Genomic DNA, 24,982 nt, shown 5'->3' with positions numbered 1-24,982 from the left:
ACCAACTTCTCAGCCACACATTTATCTGCCACCTCCTACGCAAGGAGTATTGTGAACAAAGAGGATGAACTTACAGTGTAGATCAGTACTTGGAGCTATGATGTGGTGGCCATTGTGGAGACTTGGATGGCTCAGGGACAGGAATGGTTACTTCAAGTGGTGGGTTTTAGATGTTTCAGAAAGGACAGAGAGGGAGGCCAAAGAGGGGCGTGGCACTGTTGATCAGAGATAGTGTCACAACTGCAGAAAAGGTGGATGTCATGGAGGGACTGTCTACGGAGTCTCTGTGGGTGGAGGTTAGGAACAGGAAGGGGTCAATAACTTTACTGGGTGTCTTTTATAGGCCACCCAATAGTAACAGGGATATCGAGGAGCAGGTAGGGAAACAGATCCTGGAAAGGTGTGATAATAACAGAGTTGTTGTGATGGGAGATTTTAATTTTCCAAATATCGATTGGCATCTCCCTGGAGCAAGGGGTTTAGATGGGGTGGAGTTTGTTAGGTGTGTTCAGGAATGTTTCTTGAGACAATATGTAGATAAGCCTACAAGAGGAGAGACTGTACTTGATTTGGTATTGGGAAATGAACCTGGTCAGGTGTCAGATCTCTCAATGGGAGAGCATTTTGGAGATAGTGATCATAATTCTATCTCCTTCACAATAGCATTGGAGAGCGATAGAAACAGACAAGTTAGAAAAACGTTTAATTAGAGTAAGGGGAAATATGAGGCTTTCAGGCAGGAAATTGGAAGCTTAAATTGGGAACAGATGTTCTGAGGGAAAAGTATGGAAGAAATGTGGCAAATGTTCAGGGGATATTCGTGTGGAGTTCTGCATAGGTACGTTCCAATGAGACAAGGAAGTTATGATAGGGTGTACAAAGGCTGTAATATATCTAGTCAAGAAGAAACGAAAAGCTTACAAAAGGTTCAGAGAGCTAGGTAATGTTAGAGTTCTGGAAGATTATAAGGCTAACAGGAAGGAGCTTAAGAAGGTAATTAGGAGAGCCAGAAGGGGCCATGAGAAGGCCTTGGTGGGCAGGATTAAGGAAAACCCCAAGGCATTCTACAGGTATGTGAAGAGCCAGAAGATAAGATGTGAAAGAATAGGACCTATCAAGTATAACAGTGGGAAAGTGTGTATGGATCTGGAGGAAATAGCAGAGGTACTTAATGAATACTTCACTACAGTATTCACTATGGAGAAGGATCTTGGTGATTGCAGTGATGACTTGCAGCAGACTGAAAAGCTTGAGGGAGGAGATTGTTGAGCCTCTGGTGATGATCTTTGCATCATTAGTGGGGATGGGAGAGGTTCCAGAGGATTGCAGGGTTGTGGATGTTGTTTCTTTATTCAAGAAAGGGAGTAGAGATAGCCTGGGAAATTATAGACCAGTGAGCCTTACTTCAGTGGTTGGTAAGTTGATGGAGAAGATCCTGAGAGGCAGGATTTATGAACATTTGGATAAGTATAATATGATTAGGAATAGTCAGCATGGCTTTGTCAAGGGCAGGTCCTGCCTCACGAGCCTGATTGAATTTTTTGAGGATGTGACTAAATACATCAATGAAGGGAGAGCAGTAGATATAGTGTATATGGAGTTCAGCAAGGCATTTGATAAGGTAACCCATGCAAGGCTTATGGAGAAATTAAGGAGGCATGGGATCCAAGGGGACACTGCTTTGTGGATCCAGAACTGGCTTGCCCACAGAAGGCAAAGAGTGGTTGTTGACGGGTCATATTCTGCATGGAGGTCAGTGACCAGTGGTGTGCCTCAGGGATCTGTTCTGGGACCGTGATTTCTATAAATGACCTGGATGAGGAAGTGGAGGGATGGGTTAGTAAGTTTGCTGATGACACAAAGGTTGGAGGTGTTGTGGATAGTGTGGAAGGCTGTCAGAGGTTACAGTGGGTCATAGATAGGATGCAAAACTGGGCTGAGACATGGCAGATGGAGTTCAACCCAGATAAGTGTGAAGTGGCTCATTTTGGTAGGTCAAATATGATGGCAAGATATAGTATTAATGGTAAGACTCTTGGCAGTGTGGAGGATCAGAGGGATCTTGGGGTCCTAGTCCATAGGATGCTCAAAGCAGCTGCACAGGTTGACTCTGTGGTTAAGAAGGCATATGATGTATTGTCCTTCATCAATCATGGTATTGAATTTAGGAGCCAAGAGGTAATGTTGCAGCTATATAGGACCCTGGTCAGACCCCACTTGGAGTTCTGTGCTCAGTTCTGGTCACCTCACTGCAGGAAGGATATGGAAACCATAGAAAGGGTGCAGAAGAGATTTACAAGGATGTTGCCTGGATTGGGGAGCATGCCTTATGAAAACAGGTTGAGTGAACTCGGCCTTTTCTCCTTGGAGCGATGGAGGATGAGAGGTGACCTGATAGAGGTGTATAAGATGATGACAGGCATTGATCGTGTGGATAGTCAGAGGCTTTTTCCCAGGGCTGAAGTGGTTGCCACAAGAGGACACGGGTGCTGGGGAGTAGGTACAGAGGAGATGTCAGGGGTAAGTTTTTTACTCAGGGAGTGGTGAGTGCATGGAATGGGCTGCTGGCAACGGTGATGGAGGCGGATATGATAAGGTCTTTTAAGAGACTTTTGGATAGGTACATGGAGCTTAGAAAAATAGAGGGCCATGGGTAAGCCTAGTAATTTCTAAGGTAGGGACATGTTCCGCACGACTTTGTGGGCCGAAGGTCCTGTATGTGCTGTAGGTTTTCTATGGTTCTATGTTTCTATTGGGGAGAGTTAGAATGGATTTATAAACTAAATAATGTTTGATAAATACATTAGCATTTTTTGAAATTGTAAGGAGTAGAATAGATAAGGGTAAACCAGTTGATGTTCAAAGGGCCTTCAATCAGATATCAAACAAAATTAGAATGCACAGTATCAGGGATTGTATACTGGCCTAGATTGACAATTGGCTAATGGTGAGAAAACAGAGAGTCGGAATAAATGGATCACTTTTGGACGGGGAAGCTGTGACGATTGGAATGTCACATGAATTGGCACTAGGGCTCCAGCTTTTCACGATCTATGTCAATGAAATGGATAAGGGCATCAATTGTCATATATCCAGGTTTGCTCATAACTCAAAGTCACTACATGGGGCATGAGGAAGCCATGGAGAGGCTTCAAAAGGATATAAACAGATTGGTAAGGACATGATGCATGGAATAGAATGGGGAAAAATGTGAGGTGATCCACTTCAGGGGAAAAAAGAAAGCAAAGTTTTTGTTAAGTGGTGAGAGTTTGAAAGAAGTTGGTGTTCAGAAGGACTTGGGTGACCTTGGCATGAATCACTAGAAGCTAACATGTCAGTACAGCAAGCAGTTAGAAAAGCAAATGATCTTTATTACAAAAGGATTTGGCTACAAGAGTAAAGAAAGTTTTCTCCAATTATACAGGGACTGGAATATTATGTATCTGGTATCTCTACCTAAGGAAGGATATATATGTGGTAATTCAACTGAGGTTCATTCAATTGAATCCAGGGATGGTGAGTTTGTTGCGTGAGGAGAGAATAAGTAGGCCTATAGTTCCCAGAGTTTGGAAGAATAGAGATAGTCTCATTGAAATAGAGAAAATGCTGACAGAATTTGAGAGGGTATTTGAAGGTATGATGTTTCCCCTAGCTCGGGTGTCTCAAATCAAGGGTTACAGTATCAGAATAAGGAGTCAGTCATTCAGGACTGAGATGAGAAGAAATTTCTACACCCTGAAGGAACATCTGGAATTCTTCACTCTGACGCTTCACAACCCCAAGTCACTTAGTATATTCAAGATAGAGTTCAGCAGGTTTTCTTGATATTAAGTGAATAAAGCAATGACCTGCTTCTGCTTCTATTTTTTTATGATCATGATTGGCAGTAGGATACTGCATCATGGTTGAGTCTAATGCAGATGCTGAAAAGCATAGGCCCCAGGCTCTGCGCAAAGTCCTCTGTCAAGTTGGTTCCATACTCTTCAGTGCTCTTGCAAGCTAAACCCAAGCTTTCTGGCTGTATTATACACTTAATTGTACATTTCCTTCAGCCTTCCTCTGCAGACTGCTCCATCAAAGTTCTGATTGAAATCCTCCGCAGTAGAACTCGTCTATGATTTAATCCTCTCCCGTTGGCATATGTACACTGTCCTTTCCCCTGTCATGGCTGTCAGTCATATATGTTCTCAGTCCCACCAGATTCAGATCCTGCCTCATTGCTATACTCTCAGACACATGCAGTGCCAGTTTTGTGGTTGTTTGTTGTAAGTATGAAATTGCATAAAGCTGTGGCTTCATCATTAATGCCTAGGCTGTTCTTTCACATCCTGGCCAAGCTCCTTGCTGTAATTGCTAGGAATCTGAAAGAAGACAACCACAAGGATAAATCTGTGGTACACTGAGGAAGGAACATAAGCTTGGAACTGCAGATGAGGCTGTCCCTGTTCAATTAACTCCTGTCGTCACAGGTACCAGTTTGCGTCACCTTAGTATGCATGAGAGAAGTTTTTCAATGATTGATGTGCAACTTGTCTGAATAATGTGTGTGCCATTGTGTAAATTCTATCTGGGTATAAGGCTTGAGATAATGGTAGTTGTGTGAAGTTGAGGCCAATCACATGAGTGTTAGCTACATATTGACTGACTGAGATTGCTAATGTGAACAATAATGGTGTTAGACATTAAGGGTGTCTGTGGTAACTGATACACATTGATATATGCCATTTTAACATGCATTCTCCGACCTTGATCATGCGTATGAGTTTATTGAGTTTCTTGAAGCCCTGCATCCAGACCTGCTGCTGGCACTGTTGTATTAATCTGCATGGTTATCTGACTTAATTACCGTCAGACACAACGCCAGGAGGCTTTACTGCCTTTTGTAGATATAGAATACTTCCCTTCAACATCTCTCCCATGACCAACAACACAAAAGCCTAGCAAACTGTTCTCCCATGTGCCATTCTTCACTGTTTCCCAGTCTGGGTTTATATGCAGAGGGATTTCCACAACCTGCTCAAGCTACAATGCACCTTCTCTTTAAGAGATGCAAAACTCGTTTTAAGCAGTGGAGTTAGTGCTGTTAGCTGCTCGTTATATCGGCACCCAGCAGAGATGGCCAGCCAATCAACAGCATATCTAGGGATGGTAAGACCTTGACATCATTTAAGCGAGCAAGTAGCACAATGTTGGCCTGCTGCTTGCATTCTAATACTATACAGGTTAATCATGCATCCTGATTTCTGAGTCTGTTAAGTGAGTCATCAAATTTAGCCTCCAGTGTCTTTCTCAGATATTTCCAACTTGGCTTCTAATAAATGAAAAGCAAAATCAAATTACAGATGCTGGAAATACAAAACATAAAAGAGGACAAAATGCTCAGCAGGCCAAGTGGCATCTGTGAAAGATTATTTCTCTCTCCACTGATACTACCTGACATGCTGAATTTCAGTTTTGTTGATCTTTTCCCCTCCCTTCCCAACAGCAATGCTCATGCAAAAAACAACGGATAACAGAAAAGCTATTGGGTCATTGAGTAATAAGGCACAGAAACAGCTCCTGCGGCTCACTGTGTCCACTCTGAAATTCAAGAATGCATGTATACAAATCCTATTTACCAGCATTTGGTCCATAACTTACGATGCAAAGGCAATTTAAATGCTTGTCCAGATATTTCTTAAATGATGGGAGAGTACTTGCCCCCATCACCTTCTCAGGCAATGCATTCCAGACTTCAACCACGTCCTGGGTGACAAAATTCTTCCTAGATCCTCTCTAAACCTCACCTTAAAACTCCTCACCTTAAACCTATGCTCTCTGGTGTCAGACAACTGTGCTATGGGAAAAAGTTTCTAATCATCCACCCTTTCTATTCAGCTCATAATGTTACATACCTCTATCAGGTCCCCTTCTCAGCCTCCTCTGCTCCAAGGAAAACAAGCCCAGTCAATTCAGTCTCCATCCATATGAGTTGTGTATGAAAGTGATAAAGGTTTCGGCAGCAAAAGGACCATTATGGTGGATGCAAGAGGCAACCTTTGTGATAGGAGAGGGAATGGGATTGCAAATTCAGTTCACGTCAAATGAGAACCCATGCTTCTTTATTTAGCAAGAGACAGGGTGTGGGGACCAGTAATGAAAGCAGTGAGAAAGCTATGGAATTTGAAAGGTAAGCTCTAGGTGATTACTGCGGTCTTCCCAATGTGTAGATGGAAGGATGTGTGTCACATTCAGAACTAGATGTCAGACAAATAAGCAGTATGGGCCACGGAGAACTGGCAGTGTAGAACCTGACGCAATGATCAACCCTGCTATTTTTGTTTTACTCACCCCAGTATTGTTGATTACTTTTCTGTGTAAATTTTCTTTCATTCTGATCTCTTTGACTTTTTTTTATTTCTATCACTTTTTTCCTCCCTTGGGCATATTCACAGTGGGGGACTGGTGATGGTACCAGAAATCATGTTCTTTCTGTTGACAGGTTTACTGAAAATACTGATGAGAAGAATAGCAACAGAAAGTTGATTTTCTCATCCTCATCCTCTTTTCCTACTTTATACTTCATCCCTTTTGAGTCTTTTGCAAATAATGGCACTATATTTGTTCAAATATGGTGCAAATACATGTCCTCATTGTCTATGATTTGAATATCAATACTGACTGATACATTTCTCATCCTGTTCCTTGGATCTTTGTCATGTGCCTGAGTTGGACCTGAGTGCGTGTTACTGAAAAAAATGGAGTAAGTGAACTGTGTAGAGGGGAGGTGAAGGTTGTTTGCACAGATATGAAATTTTGCAAACACTGTTAACATCATAGTGATCTTTAACAGACAATTGTTTCTTTACTGTAGAGAATGCCATGTTTGCAGGAAATTCTCACGTTTCCTTTATCCTGAGGGAAGCCACATTGTTCGACTTTTGCAGTGGCTGGCACTGCAGGAGAGATGGATCGGGGGGGGGGGGGGCAGGGGGCACAAGAGCTAACTTCCACTTCACTAACTCCTCACAACAGAGCACTACCAACTACAAAAGCTAAGTGCAGATAGAGTGAGAACCAATGAATACCAGGTTAGTTGTGTTTCCTCAAGATGAGATTTCATTGTCAGGCACTTGAATACTATGCTCCAAATGAGGGTAAATGGGTCTTGTATAGATAAATAGAATAGCTGGCAAAGGCATAGTGGGCTGAGGGCCCTGTTTCTGTGACCCTATAACTCATTTTCTGCATCAGTTCAGTGCACTGCAGTACGTATTACCATTCCAACTTTCCCTTGAGAAGATGGTGGTGAGCTGACTTGAACTACTGCAGTCCTTATGGTGTAGACACTCTCACAGTGCTGTCAGATAGGGAGTTCCACAGCTTAGACCCAGTGAGGACCAACAATACAGTTCCAGTCAAGGATATGTCCACTTGAAGGGTGATGGTGTTCCTATGTGTCTACCAAATTTGGCCTTCTTCAACATAGAAGTTTGGAGGTGCTGTCAGAGTAGCCTGGGTGAGTAACTGTCATGCATTTGTAGATGGTTAACACTACAGCCAGTGGGTGTGAATAGTGGAAGGAATAAATGATTAAGTTGGTTAATGCAATGCCATTCAAGGTGGTCACTTCAGCTTAGATGGCAGAGAGCGTCTTGAGAATTGTTGGTGTTGCACTAATCTGGGCAAGTGCAGAATATTCATCATCCTCCCTATCTGACATGCATTTAATGAGACACAAGGACACCTTTCAAGCCATAAAGGTTTTGTTGGCTCCCAGCAGAATAATCACTTCAGTTCCATTCCCCCTCCTCTAATTCATCTATTTTCTCTCATGTGCTCAGAAACTCCCTCTTTATGACTGCTTTGCCACATGACATACACTAAGGGACAAATATATAGTAGCCAAGTAACCTACCAGCACATCTTTGGGATATGGGAAGAGATTGGAGCACCCAGACGAAATTTGGAAAGTGACAGGGAGACCAAATGACTTATAGGTGGCGGAAAGGCATTGTTGTGTCAGGAACTGAGTTACACATTGCAGGTTACCCAGGCTCTGACCTGCTGTGGTTGGCATAGTATGTATGTTACTGGTCCAAGTGAGTTTGTGGTCAATGGTGATTCCCATGATATTGATGGAGGAACACTGGGCGATTGGAATGCCATTGAATGTCAAGGGCATATGGTTAGGCTCTTTAGTTGGACATGGAGTTTGCCTGGTACTTTTGTGGCACAAGTGATACATATCAGCCCACACCTGCTTTGCTACACGCAGACATGATCTGCTTCATTTGCTGTGGAGTAGCAAATAGAATTGAACATTTGAGTAATCATCAGCAAATATCTCTACATCTGAACTTCTGATGGAAGGAAGGCCATTGATGAGGCTGTTGAATTTGGTTGAGCCAAGGGCACTGCCCTGCTGAACTCCTACAATCATACTCTGGGTGCAGGATGATTAACCTTTAATAAACACAACCACCTTTCTTTGTGCGAGTTATGATTTATGGACACAGCCCAGTCTAACAGGAAAACTAGCCTCCTTTCCACAGGCTCTGTCTACACTTCCCACTCCCTCCAGAAAGCGGCCAACATAATCAAAGACCCCACCCACCCCAGTCATTCTCTCTTCCTCCCTCTCCCATTGGGCAGAAGATACAAAAGCTTGAAAACACGTACCACCAGGCTCAAGGACAGCTTCTATTCCACTTTTGAATGGCCTCTTGTATAATAAAGATGAACTCTCGACCTCACAATCTACCTCATCATGGACCTTGCACCTTGTTGTCTACCTCCACTGCACCTTCTCTGTAATTGTAACTGTAACACTATATTCTCCATTCTGTTGTTGTTTTTCCCTTTGTACTACCTCAATGTACTTATGTTTTGAAATGATCTGTTTGGATGGTATGCAAAACAAAGTTTTTCGCTGTATCTTAGTACATGTGACAATAATAAACCAATTACCAATTACTGGAGTGTTTTCCTTTGGTGCTCAATGAATTCACTTTTACCACCACTCTTTGATGTCATACTCGGTCAAGCATTTCCTTCTTGTCAACGACAATCACTCTGTCCTCACCTGTGGAATTCTGCTCTTTGGTTCATGTACAATATGAGTGGAATTTTAATGCGATCTCTAAGATGGAGTCAAAGGGCCACATCACTTTACATAGAAGGTCTCATTAGTTTTTTCTTCTGCTGATTTTTATTTCTTTCATTGTATGTTTATGTTTTTCGTTAACAACTGTTTTATATGTGCTGAAATAAACTTATCAATTTAAATAATTTTACTCTTTGTAATAAGTTTTAAAACATTTTCCAGCTCTTTCTAAATGTCAGTAGTTATTAGAGACATTTGGAAACTGAGAAAAGTTCCTAAGCAACCCAGTAGGGTAGTCCATGGATGTGGCCTCATTTTCTGCTGGCTGTGACTTGGTTGCTTCTTGAATCTTATTGAGCCATGCAGGTACTGTTGGCAGGACCTTCGAAGCCATGCAGCCGCAAAATTTTTCTTTGATTGTGGGGCTAACACGGGTGGTGACCATCAGCATGGGCTAGGATTAGTGTGATCCCACCAAGTGTTTGAGGTAAAGGAACTTTGATCGCAATAAGATGGAGCTGAAGGCACTGCCAAGGAAAAGGATATCACCAAGGAAGGAGTTTTTGTAAATACCTCATCAAAACCAAGTAGGAAGCAGAAATCAATAAAGAAACAAGTGGGGATCCCATTGGAGAGAGGAGCAGAACTTTGTCAAGCTGGGAATTCCTGGAAGAGGAATGGCAGTGGCTTAAGTAATAATTCAACCTAATAGGAAACCGTTCACCTTATAATCTAGAACCAAGGGCAACATAACCTGAATAGCTGAGCTACAATATGCAGATAACCCTTGTATTTGTATGCACCTGGAGACTGAGCTCCAAGCCATCATTGACTCATTCACTGGAGCATATGATAAGATGACTCTTTCATTCAACATCTGCAAGATAAAGATCTTCTATCAACCTATCCCCACTATAAAGCTCTGCTTCTGACAGAAAATGTTAATGGTGAATACTGGAAATCATGATCCTTTTCTTGTATCTTGGGAGTCATTTCTCAGTGAAGGCAGACGTTCCCCATTATGTTCAATGCACGAGTATAGCCTTTGTTTGACTGACGATTGAACATTTGCAAATCAAGACATTGGATATGCAATAAAACTCATAGTCCACCAGGCAACAGCAGTCCTTGCCCTCCTATATGCTGCTGAGACTTGGACTACCTACAGCTGGCATCCCAAGGCACTGGAAAAATCTCACCAACAATGTCTCCACAAAATTCTCCAATTTCACTGGAAGCTTTAGCAAACCAATGTCAGTCTCCTCCCACAGGCCGAAGATACACTCAGTGTGCCATATCGTTCACCTGCCCAACATCAGACTTCTAAAACAAACACCTGTCTTAGCTCTGTCATGGGAAGAGATTGCCTGGTTAAGAGAGAAAAAGATGCAATGATCTGTTCAAATCCTCTTTTTTAAAAAAAGTGGACCATTCCCTATTGACGCTTGGGAGTCCCTGACCCATGACTGCTTAACATAGAGAAGGAGCATTCACGATGTCATTAAGAACCTTAAGTCAAATCATCAAGAGCACAAAGAAGCCTTTGTAAATACCAGAAGGAACAGAATGTGCCATAAACTGCCCATCTGTCAGCTCCTGCCCCGTCTGTAGAAGAATCTGCAGTTCCCACCATGGCCTCATCAGTCACCATAGAACCCACAGAATTAAACTAGAAGCAAGTCATCCTCAATCCCAAGGAATGCCTAAGAAGAATCCAAAAGCAAAATACTGAAAATTCTGTAAATCTGAACTAAAACAAATGTGCTGGAAACATTCAGCAAGTTAGAGAGTATCTGTGGAGAGAGAAACAATGAATGTTCTAGGTCGATGGCCTTTCAACAGAAATTGTGCTGTCTGATCTGTTGATTTATTAGTTTCTCCTTTGGCCTTATCTGTTTCACCTTATGACCATCACAATGATCAGGAGTAGCTGACTAAGCTCTCATTATAGAATGCAAACATGATACAGTCTTTAAAATGCAAGTCAACTGCAACTACTACAAGTACAATGGTAAAAAGCTGTGAAGAGAGAGGGAGAGAAGAGTAACTCAGCCATGGATTGATTCAGGCCAAAATAGGAAGCCCAGCTGTTAGAACACCATGAAAACCTATGGTAGCAAGGGATTTCGACAAAATGGTAAATTACAACCATTATGCATGAAAAATATTAATGAGAAATGATCATTCGGGGCTTCAACTTTTAACCATCCATTCTAAATCTTCATTAGTAAATGGTAATTGATATCTGACAAGAAAAAGAAATATTTAGTTGTGTATAAATTGACCATTGTTGACATTATTATCAAGTACTAGTACAGTACCAAAGCAGCACTCAGAACATTTAAAAAATACTTATTTTCTTTTCTAGAGATAAGGATGTTGCCTGTATATTTGTAGTTGAATGTTATAATGATACTGTAGCCTTTCACAATATACAAGGAACATCGCCGCTTGTAATACTGGCTATCTATTTTCTAAAGTCATTTAATAAACAAAATTTAGATAAGTCATTAAGGCAGAAGATGGAAGCTATAAAATGAACTCATTAAAAGTAAGGAGATAAAAAGAAAAACAAGGTATGGTGAATGCTGATAAAACACATTCTAATTTACATGCAAATTTGAACAGCAAAGGTCTAATGTGTAAGTGAAATTAGGAAAATAACTGGATTCTTCAGAGGAACTCAATTCTCATAAAAGACAGACAAAGTTAATGGATTTCATCATATTCGTGACAGATGTTGCTAGAATCAGAATTCTGATTTACCGGTAGCTGATCAAATGAAGTTATCAGTCCTGAAAACAAACTGCAAGGGTGTTTAAATGCAAAATTTTGAAACCTTTTTTAGCTGAGCACTTCATACGTTGACTACATTTCATCACACTCTATCTTAGTTAACTCAATACATTCAAAACTTTATCCTCTCAAAATGCATTCATGCATGTTAAATCACATGTAAATATAATAGCTCAAAACTTCTTTGATTTAATGAGTATATTAAAAGTTGTTGATAGTTCAGATAATTTTGTTACTGCCATGTTAGCCATTGAAATTCAGTTGTAATCTATTTTTACATTTGCACAGGCCACTATCTGGCAAAAAAAACTGGAACATAATTTAGGAATGATATAACAAAATGTTGCAGATTGGCTTATAATTAACTTTTTTGTTACATTGATTATTCCTTTTTTTAACATACCAAATATAAGTGATGTAGAAATGATATAGGAAACCCTCCAGATTAAATTCCAAGGGTGATTTCCAAGAAAGTGACATTGTGCTAATCCAATTGTGCTGTAACCTTGTATTTTATTGTGGAAAGCTACTAAATACCATTGTCTTGAATGCATTGTGTATTTTAAACTACAGAAAATATGTAACTATTCTAACTGTACAATAACTTACTGGATGAAAATAGCAGGGAAATTGCACATACAGGTGACATGAGATGATTAGCAAGCTTTACTTAAAATGATAGCAGAAAGTAAATTTCATTCGGGGAGAGAAGAAGGAAATGAAACAATACTTTTAGTTCATTAGCAGTGGGCAAGCATCCTGAGGAAAATGTTTCTGGTTCTTCATCATTAGAAATAACAAAAAGGGCAGAGATGACTCCAATATAAATACAAAGTTCACAATCATTCTTTACAGAATTTCAAAGTCTGATAATTGGAACATAGTAAGCCTTATTTTGTCATCTAAACTGTAACTATTTGCTTTTAACTGTGTAAAATCCAAATATAGTTTCACATCTGTGGGCAGTGTTTCAAAAGTTGAGAGAGAGGGAGTCTCGTTGATGTCTTTTGCCAATGCAATATTGTTATAATAACAGTTGTGATGGATTTTCACATTGAACTAGTGAAAAATGACCAATAGAAAATTCACAGCCTTTGCAAGTGAAAATAAAAATCCAGAAGAGGTACAGAACAGACTATTAATGAAAATCAAGAATGCATTCTGGACATCTGTAATACAGACTGAAAATTCCAGAAATACTCAGCAAGTCAGGCAGCATCAACAGAGAGAGAAACAGAGTTAATGCTTCAGGTCAATGACCTACCATCACATGCCTGACCTGCTAATTATTTCCAACACTTTCATTTTTATTTATTTTAGAACAAACAGTTCTTGTCATCTAAACCTATCACACAAGGTCAAAATCTACCACAATGCTGCAGGCTGGTTGGGTAAATGTGGATTATCCCAGCTTTATGTAGAGTGCTCAAGAAATCACAAAGTTCCTGATATAAACAGTTATTTATTCATAAATACATACTTTAAATGCAAATACAGTAACACCAATGTTTCAACTTCACACTGCTGGAGGAAATTCTCATCCATCAAAAGTATAGAATAGAATTTTTTTGTCCACTGCTTTGAGTTTTCTGCTATTAATTGAACATCATTCGCAGAACTAGGGGTCAACCCCATGCTTTACCACTTACCAGAGAATGAAGGAATCTTGTCCAGTTTCAGTTCATATCAAAGGCACCCTATTTATTCTTCCTTTTTCTCCTATTAATAACAAACAAAATTCCTAATGATGTTCCTGAAAATGTTAGTAAGACATCATCTGTGGAGGGAGAAACAGAGTTAATGTTTCAAGTCAATGACCTTTCCAACTGCCTAACTATTGAATATTTTCATCACTTTTAATTTTATTTTAGATTTACAACATCCACAGGGTTTTATTTTGCTTTGCAAAGACTTTTTTTTGTTCTCATACATTTTTTATTACTCTGTTCTAATCTTGTTTCTCCAACCACCAAGCTCAAATATCTTGCGAGGTCCTCAGTTCAAAGGCTTGGCATGTAACATTGCACAGCTGCTGCTCCCACTGCTATATCAGCAGTGCAATACATAGATCTTAGACCCAAATATTTTAATTGTAAGGAATAGCTTTAAAAAAAGTCAGTCACAGCTTGGTGTGTCTTTTATGGAGGGTAGGTTGTCATCCTCAATCGGTAGCACTAAATGTGCAATACCACTTGCCTCCTGAAATTCATTCTATTCAATTCAATAGGATAAATTTTGAAGGCACAGTACAACATACTAACGTTGCTCATAATGTGTTCAGCAACACCAACCAGGAATGGATTTCCAAACAAAGGTTACACATTAATGCTGATGTGCTATTTAGAAGTCACTTGTGAGTTAGTTGAAAGCCATTGAATATAACGATGTATGTTGATTGATAGTTTTGTTATTTTTCTTTAATTTTTAAATGGAAAAACTTAGACCACATCGCAAGGAGGGTTTTCCAACCCACTGCAAATCATTATGGAGCAAAGAGGAACCATTTATTGAGCTGGTGGTTCCCCCTCTTCCCACCTGCTGAATATGTGAACAAGTTGCTAAAATTAGGCCATAGCAGTTAGCAACATATCACAATTTGGACTGCTAATATTGTGGCATATTAATCCAACTAGAGTCCAGAAGAATGCAATCATGCCACATATGCAATTCTTCACAAAGCCAGTGTGTGTTCCTTCTGCAAGTGAATCAAGAAAGAAAATGGCTTTAAAAGAAAGTATTCCCATCTCTGGTTAGGATTAGAAATTGAAACACGATCCCTGTCTGCATACTAATGGCCATTCTGCACACATGTCAAGTCCACCCTATTAAATAGTTTTATCCGAACTCTTTACATTTGCCAGTGGGCATGCTGTGGGATCCACTTGACCTATAAATGTATGTTTTTTCATATTTAGCCTGAGCATGAATTCACCAACCATTTCCTCGTGCTCCCTGGTCACACAAACCAGACTTGCAGCTCTCAGAAAATTTCTAACTTTGCTGAATTAAAATGCTAACTATGATTTCATCTGAGACCTCATCTATAACTTATGACACCAGTATTCTCATCAATGTCTCCTATGTCTCTGACTGCCAGCAATATCAACATCCTCCTGTTACATATCATCGTGTTTCTCTGTTCTACATCCTCACCTGACACCTCAATAACAGGTGATTTTCTTTAGGAACATTTATACTTATTCACATACAGGATGAATGGTTGTGTTCACTTGCATCTCTTGAGCTCACTAACCCATAGAACATATTCGACCCGGATTCAATTCTGGCTGCTGTGTGTAAGGAGTTTGTACGTTCTCCCCATGACTGCATGGGTTTCCTCCAGGTGCTCTGGTTCCTCCCACTTTCCAAAAAGACATATGCGTTAGGAAGTTGTGGGCTGCCCCCCAGAACACTCTATGCAAAAGATGCATTTCACTGTGTGTTTCAATGTACCTGTGACTAATGAAGATCTTAATCTTAATCTTAATCTTAATCTAATATTCTTTGCTTGCCATCATCACTTGAGGAAACCCATTCTCTATTTTCTTACCACATTAGATCATCCCCCTGCTGCTCACTGAGGCAGCAACATATCAAAGTTGATGCCAATGCAGTACTGCTTTAGGTATAATTGTATTGCTGCTTTTGTAAACAAATAACTAGAGGAAGAGCCATACACAGAGCATGCTTTATTGAAGGCAGTAACTTTCATCCGAACTGCAGTGGCCAGATACAACAATATTTCAAGAGTTACACCATGTGATGTAAACTGATTTTGAAATGTCTTCTCTATGCATTACAAAATCCTCATTTTTTAGCCCCTGATGTCTCCGGAGATGAATGAAGCTAGAACTTACTATCATAATAAGACTGGGACACAGACCACCTCCAAACAGACTACATTGAGGAAAAAAGTATACAGCAGGGCAATTTGCAAATAACTACTTTGCAAATCTGGTTTGATCTTCTAAGCATCTGTGACACTCCATTGAATTAGTGCCGATGAATCAGCCATTCTGCATTGCTGCTGTGTCTGCTAATCCTTCATTGGCATTCTCAACCTTTTTAATCTACCATGGCATTGCCAGTGGCCTTGAGTGACATTTCAGGGTTGAACAACAGAGCAGGGAGACAATATTTTATTTCAAGACAAAGGAGACTGTGAAGATAATTGTACTGAAAGGCTTTGCTGAGACAGATGGCCTGATTGAACATTCAGGTTGTGGACTATTCTGTCTGCTGTCCTGTAAGATAACTGTAAGTTATAGTTTCAGATGGTAGTTTTGGTCTTCCAACCTTTAATCCTCTTCCTTTATGGACAATGCAAATAACATTCTTTAAAGGTAAGAAAGGAGAAAAGACAAATTTATGTTACACTTTTCAGTCATTCAATATGTATCATGACAGATCTGAAGAAACATCTCTGTGTTGACGATTGATTTTTGATGACAATGCTTTGACATTTTTCTGGTTGAGTCTTAATCATACAGTGGGAAAAAGGAGAAATTCTGCAGATAGCCACTAATTGCACATGCCAAAGCACACAGTCAGCTTGATAATACTGCTTGACATTAATCTACGTGATGGTAATGGAACTGGAGGACTACCTTGAATATGTATGGAATTCCCAAAAGTTTCTGTGAGGTTCCTATTGCCTACCTTGATTTTGGTGAAATTCAATCTCATTGTGATTTTACAAAAATTGCTTCTGGAATATACAGGAACAAACTCATCCATACACTAGCAACATGGGTCTCTCAATTCTGGGAAAATTTGAGTTCTGTAAAATTTGGTTGCCCTTTCAGATTGCTGCTGTTTTTACTAATTAAAATGAGGATCCTGTTGACTTTAGTGATTTTTTTAGTAGCTATTATTTGCCTATTCTAATTGCCTATCAAAAGGTGTTGGTGAGCCACTGAACCTGGTAACAGAATCCTAACTGTGCCTGCAGACGTTGTTCTGCTTGGTAGGTACTGTTAGTTGAAGTCACTCTGTGAAGTAATTACAGTGTATTTTGTAGATGGCACATACTGCAGCCAGAATGCTCCACTGGTGGAGGGAGTAGATGTTTAAAGGGATGGATAGGGTGATAATCAATCAGGGTGCTGTGTCCTGGATGGTTTTGAGGTTCTTGAATGTTGTTTAATCTTTGGGAATCATGAGATGAATCATTCACTGCGGGATTCCCAACTTCTGCCCAGCTTTTGTAACTGTGGCATCACAGCGCCAGAGACCTGGGTTCAATTCCAGCTGCTATCTGTAAGGAGTTTGTATGTTCTCCCTGTGTCTGCGTGTGTTTCCTCTGGGTGCTCCGGGTCTTCCCGCATTCCAAAGACGTACAGGTTAGGAAGTTGTGGGCATGCGATGTTGGCACCAGAAGTGCGGTGACACTTGCGGACTGCCCCCAGAACACTCTACGCAAAAGATGCATTTCACTGTCTGTTTTGATGTACATGTGACTAATAAAGAAATCTTATTCCAATTAAATTTCTGGACTGACTCCCAGTGTATTGATGTTGTGATGATAATGCCATTGATTGTCAAGGTTAGACTCTCCCTTGTTACAGATGATATTGTCTGCAACTTGTGAAGCACAAATGTTAGTAGCCGCTTATTAGGCCGAAAAAGTCTATGAACCTACTGCAAACATTGACTGCCTCAGTATTTGAGGAATTGCAAATGGAATTGAACATTACACATTTATCCATGAACAACACTTCTGAGCTTTTGATGGAAATGATATTTCTTTATGGAGGAATTTTCATTTATGTCATTTTTGGGGCAGCATAGTGGTGCAGCTAGTAAAGCTGCTGCCTCATAGCTCCAGTGACCCAGGTACAATCCTGACCTCCAGAGCTGTCTGTGTGCAGTTTGCATGTTCTCTCTGTAACCGCTGGATTTACTCCAGGTGCTCTAGTGTGCAGTTTGGAAGGTTAATTGGCCACAATAAATTGTCCCTAGTGTGTAGAATCTTGGGATAGTTGGTGGGAATGCTGCAAAAATAAAATTAGATGAGCGTAGGAATGGTATAAAGGGGTGCTGGATGGTTGGAATAGACTCAGTGGGCTGAATGGCCTGATTTCCTGCTGTATGATTCGATGACTAGTTTATCACATTTAATAAGGGAAGACTTACACATGGTCATCTAATACTTCTGTGAATACCGCTTCTATTTGGAGAAGAAACAAAAAAAAAGCACTTATTCAATGTCCCTATTACTTAGATGGGGTTTTGAATTTCCTTTTTAAACTGAAATATGGCTATATATACCTGTAATATCCAACAACCACTAGTGCAATGGTTGAAACAAAAATCTGCAACTCATTGAGCTATTAATCAACGTTATGAATCTGGAATTACCAATCCACTATCAGCCGATGAGTAAGTGTTTCTCTTTAAACATATACTCAATATGATTGAAGGACCATTGCTAAAGACTGCCAACCTTTGTGCATTTGGCTCGGAGGCAATCATTAGCACAGTTTTTCCGTTTTACAAGACTAATGAACACATTCTGTACTTCATTTGTATTCAGCAACTGATCTTTCACCCCATATATGTGTTGCTATAACAACTGCCTTAAGCATCCCTTTGTAGGTTATGTGAGCCATAATTGTAGCACCTGCATAATATTGGCAGATTTTTTTTATTCCATTAACCTGTTTTTAGCATGTTACTGTGAACTTACAGTAAGCTCACAATATGATTGCACATTTTGGAGAGAACTCGTTATTAATTTAAAGAATTTTGGGTAGATTTTCTGATCATTTGCTTCGGATTCATTATAATCTTGTCATCTTCCTGCTCTTCCTTATGGAAGAATAGCAATTAAGACATCTATTCCCCTACTCCAAAATTCAAAGTTAGTTGAAATTCATTAAAAATCAGAGTTTTTAGTGAAACCATATTGCACAGATTTTCAGAAATCACTGAAAATAAATCTCCATTGAGATAACTTGTTAGAGAATTCTATTGCCTCAGAAATATTTTACTACTCATGCCAACACTTATATAGTAACAATCTTTTTAAAGATTAGTTTAGGGTTATTCTTGATGGATTAAACCTTGGCCACTTTGGTGGCTTGACACCAGATAATATCTGTTGGTGTTGTATTGGAAAGCCTGATCTTTGTTGGTAAAACCTGAATTTCTTGTAATGTGTGGACATTAGTGACAATATTTGTCAGATTCTTGCTCAGGTAGTTACACTTGATCTCAATCTATTACATTGACAGTTTACTGTATATCCTGGGGCCTATTCTTTGTTGCTAAGGACTGAGGAGTCGGTTTTGAAATCTGATCTGTGGACTGGTGGTCTTTTCTTGGTTTTTAGTTGTAACTATAATGATATCATTTGTGTTATCCTACTTAATAGGGTGGGCTACACAAAAACTGTCATCATCCACTTCCACTTCAACACGAATGACGAATGGAATAAATCATGGAACAAAAGCACTGCTGGAAACAAAGACCTCATCAAGACCTAACAACAAGTCTATTTCGGTTTCATTGTTGGTTCTAAGCAGGATCCAGGCAAGTTGTGGTAAATGTGGCTGCTTAACATATATGTGTAAATTGAACCCTTTGTCTGTGAATTCAGTAACTAAGATCAAACAATGGACTGAATTATTACTTCTTGACCTTGATACAAATTGCATGGAGATATCCTTGAGATAATCTTTCTGTCTGCAAAGACAATGCAGTGGTTTATGAACCTTGAACTCAATTTATAACCATACAAAAGTACAACTTTGTCCACCTTTCTCCATTAGGTATAATGTCGGGGCTCAGAGTGAAAGGTAAAAGGGCTGATGATCTATCCAACCATAAAAAGAGATTGTAGAGTTGGGCATTCTATCCAATTTATATCTTTTCCATAAAATGTTGCCCATTGGCTCAACATGTTGACTAAATGCAAGCTTAAATTATTTAAGAGGTATGAAGTCTTTAAATATTTGCAATGCCAAATTTGGGAACATACTTTCTGGCTGAACAGCCTCTCTGAAACCTAAAACAAGATCTGTGCAAACTCCAGGAAAGACAGCCGCTGACTTCTGTAGAGTTTGAACATTGGACTATTTTTAAGTCATTCCATTTTGAAAATGAAAGCACTCTCAGCATCCACTGGATTCTAAGTTAATGAGAAGGATATTGTGCTTTCAAGTTTAATCATTTCTTCTAAGAGCATGGGTTGATAAAGGCTTCTCTAAGGAACAAACGAAAACACCAATGGAGTTTGTATTGACGATGACAATCTTTAACACCTTTCACAGAAGACAAACTTTGATTTCAGCAATTTCATATCAAAAGCAAAATGGATCCTTTGGAGTTTCATTTAAAATTGAACTATTAACAGCCTAGAGAAATCAATGTGTCACAGTGAAGACATTATACTGTATATCAGGAGAAAACAGGCAGGCACATTAACTATAACTGTACAGATACCAGATTAATGGTTTGGCTCTGGCTTTAGGACTGGAAGCAATGATGTTAGAAGTATGAATCACCTTGTGACAGCTGACCTAATGGAGCCATTTGTTGCCGTATAGTAAATGGAGATTTCAGAGGGACACCTATTAGACAGTAAATCATCTTTTCTTTCCAAGCTTGTGCTTTGGATTTTCAAAAAAGATTTAATCAAAATGTGATTATCTGCTTTTAGCCCATAATGTGGTTGCTCTAAATCAAAGGGGCTGTCAGTCTGCTTTGATTTGAAAAGGAAAGTAAAGGCTTGTGATGCTTCTAAATGTTGCAGAAGTGAATTTATCTACAAAGCCAGGTATATTAGAGGGGATATGTGATCATTGACTATTTCTACTGCAAACATATTGAAAAGTAGGGATTTTTTTTTCAGTTTTAGTTCCCTGGACATTTTCTTCAGAATTGAATACCTTCCCATAGCTTATGATGATCTCTTAGCATTAACTAATGATAGATGATTGTTTTAACTATAAAGGGGACTAAACTGGATCAGACTGGGAAATAAACACTAGGATTGTGATGCCCAATTCACCTGTGCCAGTTCAACCAAATGCAGGCTGCATTTGAATTTTATGCTGCCTGCTCATTATCATGGTTTTAATAACCAACCAGGAACTTCAGGTCATCATCGTCTGGTCTAATTTTATCAATGGCTAATATGTGTTCAATTTTCCAGCACTGATTAAAGCCACTTCCAACTCTGTTCCTACATTTAGTGCAATAACTAATGCCAATATCTTAGCAAGTTGCTGATAGCCATGACTGAACATGCCCAAGAGTAGGCATGGTGCTGGGGGCCTGTTGTAAGAAAGGTTCTTTTGGTATCTTAAAGATAAAGGTCTGGGCACACAGTCTTCGTAATTTAAAAATGGTTTATTAACAAAGACAAATGCGGGGACAGAATGAATGGGAACAGATGCACACTCACACACTCTCAAGCAGGAGATTGCAAATGTGGAGGGAAATCGCAACAGGGGGTGAGGTGCACATACACACACACAATAACTGGGTACAAATGGTGAAGGAATAAACAATACAATGTTTGGACACCCTGATTCTGGACAAACATTGGCTCTTTGGCCTCGGGAGTCCTTAACTAACTGCCCTGAAGTAGTGCACAGTTTACCTCAACATCCTCGGAGACTGAGAGAGAGAAAAACTAAACATGCAGCACTTTTATACTGCTGGGGGGGCTGGGTGGTCCAGCAAGGACAAAGGTGTTTTAAACGGGCCAATGGTAGGTGTGCCCAGGACAAAGGTGCTCGCACAGACCAATCCGAGTGGTCCAGCAAGGACAAAGGTGTTTACCTAGTGGGGTGGAGCCAAACATTGATTGACAGTAGTGTCGCTTTTGGCCATGTGCTCAATGGTGTCATCCCAGCCAGAGGGGTCAGTGTTGTCACGGTCACATGACAGCCATGACCTTTTACACTACAGGGCCATGGTAGACAAAATGGAAAATGAGAGAATAGTCCTGTACCAGTATGGGCGATGAACCCTTCCAAGCACTACCTCAAACAGCAGAGGTGGAAGACAGCTGTTGAGGCCAATACAAGAATTTAAGCCTGGAGGTCCTGGGTGCTGACTGATCCAAAGTTTAATGACTAAATACAGCTGGTCAATGTCAGTGAAGACGCCTCCAAGTGTTGTTTCTCATCAGCTGTATTGCTTGCCTCAACACATCTTTATCAATCAGGACTTTCCCCTAGCATTCTTTACCTCACCAGACTTTTACCCATGAGCATCAAACTCCTTCCTTCCACCACTTGTGGATCCAGCCATCCTGTTGGATCTGATGACTGATGGCAGTACAAGCAGAAGCTTCTCAACATCTGAATGCTGCATTGGATGCTGAGATATCTTCCATACAAGCTCATACTGCTCTCATGCAAGGTCAACAAGGTGATCTGAGCTTAATCTGCAGCTGAGATGCATCTTTGTCAGGTCTTCCAGAGTAAAGGAGAATTTCTTATGGTTGTGTTCCAGGCAGTGTTCCCCAAACCCTTTTACTATGATGGGCCTCCCAATGGTGCCTTTGTCCTCTTTCTCTCATCTGGCAGTTGGTAGCACTTTGTCCTACTCATCATCCTCCCTATTATCCTGCAGCACCAATGGTAATGTGCCCATTTCTAAGAGCAATAGTGAACTATTGAAGCCTGAGTCAACACATATTATCATTTCCATTAGAAAACTACTAAACCTGGCAATGGGACTTTGATAAAGCCTATTTTGTAAATTATTCCAAACTGCATTTCATGAATCAGTCAGTAGCTAACCTGAAAGAAATTGCACAGGGAGAGAGCACCTTCCTGCTGTTTAACCCTGAACCCTCTGTGTAAGCTGATCACATGAAATTAGCTGCATAGTCGAGGACCAACATCCCTATGCATGAAATCACCATTGCAAACTGGCTAACATCAAAATCTGCGTAACTCATTACATATGTACAATCCATTTTGCACTGCCTTATTCACAATGGCAATTTTCGCCAACGGTTAGTCAGTTAATGATTTAAGACAGCTCCTGAATTAATGAGCTTTAAGAAAACCTGTGTGAAATGCATCCATTATGACCAAGTTTTCATGGAAATAAATTATCCACCATCATATTATAGACAAAGGAAATCTTTTTTTCTCTCCCTCACTAATAATCTACATCAGTTTCCACTGCCACCCCCCCCCCCCACCTCCATTCTTTCTCTTCAAAGACAGCTCCCATGTTTACTTAAGGAAGTGAAGGGAATTGCACTGGAGCTTCTCCAGGGAGGTAACCTTAAAATCATTTTTATTTAATTATTTCTGTTTGTCGGATAGGCTGCTGAATTGGAACAAGACTTCAGTCCTGGAGTGGAAAGGAAGGGAACAATAGACAAGGTAAACACCAGAGGGAGGGAAAATCACTGAGGTGTAGAGTATTGATGGGCTAGAGTACTGAAATCAGCCAATCATGGGATCAACAAAATATTGTGCTCTTTGAGCCCACGAGCGTACTATTTTATCCCAGTCCACAAGCAATGTTGTTGGTCTAACTCCATGCTCACCTCCCTTCCGTGTACATCCAGGGTGTCCCAACTTTTGGAAAACTCTGGAAATCAGTTAAAACTAAAATTCATATTAATTATTGGTATTGCTTTATTATTGTCACTTGTACTGAGGTACAGTGAAAAACTTGTCTTGAATACCGATCGTACAAATCAATTCATTACACAGTGCAGTTACATTGGGTTAGTACAGAGTGCATTGATGTAGTACAGATAAAAACGATAACAGTACAGAGTAAAGTGTCCCAACTACAGAGAAAGTGCAGTGCAATAAGGTGCAAGGTCACAACAAGGTAGATCGTGAGGACGTAGTCCATCTCATCGCATAAAGGAACCATTCAATAGTGGGATAGAAGCTATCCTTAAGTATGGTGGTATGTGCTCTCAGGCTCCTGTATCTTCTACCTGACGGAAGAGGAGAGAAGAGAGAATGACCCAGGTGGGTGGGGTCTTTGATTATGCTGGCTGCTTCACCAAGAGAGTGAGAGTTAAGACAGAGTCCAAGGAGGGGAGGCTGGTGTCCATGATGCACTGGGCTGTGTTCACAACTCTCTGCAGTTTCTTGCAGTCTTGGGCAGAGCATTTGCCATACCAAGCCATGATGCATCCAGACAGGATGCTTTCTACAGTGCATTGATAAAAGTTGGTGAGTGTCAAAGGGGACAAACAAAATTTCTTTAGCCTCCTGAGGAAGTAGAGGCACTGGTGAGCTTTCTTGGCCGTGGCATCTACGTGATTTGACCAGGACAGGCTGTTGGTGATGTTCACTCCCAGGAACTTGAAGTTGTGAACCCCCTCGACCTCAGCATTGTTGATGTAGACAGGTGCATGGACACCGCCCTCTTTCCTGAAGTCAATGACCAGCTCTTTTGTTTTGTTGACATTGAGGGAAGGGTTGTTGTCATGACACCATTCCACTAAGCTCTCTACCTCCTTCCTGTACTCCAGCTCATTGTTGTTTGAGATACGGCCTACAACTGTGGTATCATCTGCAAACTTGTAGATGGAGTTAGAGCAGAATCTGGCCACACAGTCATGAGTGTATAGGGAGTAGAGTAGAGGGCTGAGGATGCAGCCTTGTGGGGCACCAGTGTTGAGAATAATTGTGTCGGAAGCACTGCTGCCTATCCTCACTGATTGCGGTCTGTTGGTTAGAAAGTCAAGGATCCAGTTACAGAGGGAGGTGTTGAGTCCTAGGTCTCGGAGTTTGGTGACAAGTTTGCTTGGGATTATTGTATTGAAGGCAAAGCTGTAGTCAATAAACAATAGTCTAACATAAGTGTCTTTACTGTCCAGATGCTCCAGAGCTGAGTGTAGGGCCAGGGAGATGGCGTCTGCTGTAGACCTGTTTCGGCGATAGGTGAATTGCAGTGGGTCGAGGTTGTCTGGGAGGCTGGAGTTGATGCGTGCCATGACCAGCCTCTCAAAGCACTTCATGATGGTGGATGTCAAAGCCACCAGTCGGTAGTCATTGAGGCATGTTACCTTGCTTTTCTTTGGTACCAGGATGATAGTGGTCTTCTTAAAACAGGTGGGAACCTCAGATTGAAGCAGGGAGAGGTAAAAAATGTCTGCAAATA

This window comes from Pristis pectinata, chromosome 16 (genome assembly GCF_009764475.1).
Source record: "Pristis pectinata isolate sPriPec2 chromosome 16, sPriPec2.1.pri, whole genome shotgun sequence".
NCBI lineage: Eukaryota > Metazoa > Chordata > Chondrichthyes > Rhinopristiformes > Pristidae > Pristis > Pristis pectinata.
The sequence above is the reverse complement of the archived record's forward strand: the minus strand, read 5'-3'. Positions refer to the sequence as shown.